The sequence below is a fragment of the Mesocricetus auratus genome, unplaced genomic scaffold, assembly GCF_017639785.1.
Source record: "Mesocricetus auratus isolate SY011 unplaced genomic scaffold, BCM_Maur_2.0 contig_6870_pilon_obj, whole genome shotgun sequence".
Taxonomy (NCBI): domain Eukaryota; kingdom Metazoa; phylum Chordata; class Mammalia; order Rodentia; family Cricetidae; genus Mesocricetus; species Mesocricetus auratus.
Window position 1 is genome coordinate 1 of NW_024431290.1, and position 1,586 is coordinate 1,586.

A 1,586-nucleotide genomic window follows, 5' to 3' on the forward strand; every position below is an offset into this window, starting at 1 on the left:
CGACGGTGTCATGAAATCATCTAGGTAGAGCTACCCGCACGTGGAGCAGACAGCCAGAAGCATGCTGCCACTATTTTCTGAATGAGTGAAAATGTGAGGGAAGCTGGCTGGGACTTAATGACATGATTTCAAGTGTGGAGCGCCGGGGTTTGGGCCTCAGAAGAGCTCAGTGCAAATTAAAAGGGAATCTCTCAGTATCACACCCCCAGTCAAAGATACCTGAATGGGCAGTTTCATTCTCAATTGGGAAGTGCCCATGTGTGGAGAAATGGATAAGGAAAATCTGGCTTTCTTTCTGTGGTGGAAGTGGGCGTAGGGTGGGTTCATTTTTAAAACTTGATTCAGCCATTCAAATGAGTTTTGCAAAAATTCAATAAAAGAAAGATACAAGCTCAAAAAGCACAATTCAAATCTAAGTGAAGACACACACATCCTAGGGCATCAACAGCAACAAAACTAAGGCTTCCTTTATTTCAAGTTGTGGATTTCCAGAATTCTTCTATAATTTTTCCTAAATCTTGCTTTTTTAAAAAACTGACTTTTTGCTAATCTGGGGGGAAAATGTGCAGTGTGCAATCAAGAGAGTTTTGACAAAAATCTTTCAAAACCGGTGCTTCCTACTGGAAAACCTGTTTAAAGAATAGAAACCTAATTAAGACAAAAGAGTCAGTCCCCAAGCCCCTAGTCCATAGCTAATGTGATCCCATGCACCAGTGACGCAGAAAGAAAAACACAAGTTACGTATGTTTGGATGAAAATACAGGTTTTTCTCCTTTTAAAAAAAGTTCATAAAAGCAATCCGCTCTACGCTCAAGGCCATTTGCCAAATAAAAACAAGGTGACCAATTTTTTAGTGCCTTCAGAAAGACAGATTATGAAGACAGCGTATGTTGAATTCTGTCCTAGAGCGGGTGAAGCAAGCAAGCTACCAAGTGAGGGTGGCCAGGACAACCAATTCTACCACAGAGACCTCCCCCCCTCGAGGGTGTATATGGACTGAATAGAATCCGTGTTGAGAACAAGATTGTCAAGGTAGCGTGGCTGAGCGGTCTAAGGCGCTGGATTAAGGCTCCAGTCTCTTCGGGGGCGTGGGTTCGAATCCCACCGCTGCCAATAATTTTTTGACACCTTGTTTTTTTTTCCCAAAGGAGAAGTTCGTCTTTTATCTTGGGCTAATTCAGCAACTGCAATTCTGATTGGCAGCAGGTGGCGCACTTGACCAGCCCGTTTGGAAAGTCTATGTGCAGGTCACGTCTGTTAGGAACAGCAAGATAGGTGTGCTGTTATGATTCATATGTGCTGTTACCAGCAGAAAAATAATTCTCAAATGATATGAGTGTATTACTCTTCTCTAGGTTATAATAAGAGAAAGAAACCCTTGTTTCCACCCGGTTTCGAACCGGGGATCTTTCGCGTGTTAGGCGAACATAATAACCACTACACTCCGGAAACCTACAGTAAGTGGTGCCTCGGCAGTTCTATTATTGCTAGCAATCTGTCTTTCACCGCCACAAGAGGTAGATTGACGTTTATGATGTATGTGTAGTAGTGTCTTTTCGAGGATCTGCGATCAGACTCCTTTTATC

The 1,586-nt window shown here is 42.9% G+C and overlaps 1 non-coding gene across 1 annotated transcript; it reads left to right on the forward strand.

Moving 5' to 3' along the window:
• The first annotated feature begins 1,031 nt into the window (after nucleotides 1-1,031).
• Nucleotides 1,032-1,113, forward strand: Trnal-aag. The gene has a single exon. It is a non-coding gene; the product is annotated as a tRNA-Leu (tRNA).
• The last annotated feature ends 473 nt before the right edge of the window (nucleotides 1,114-1,586 follow it).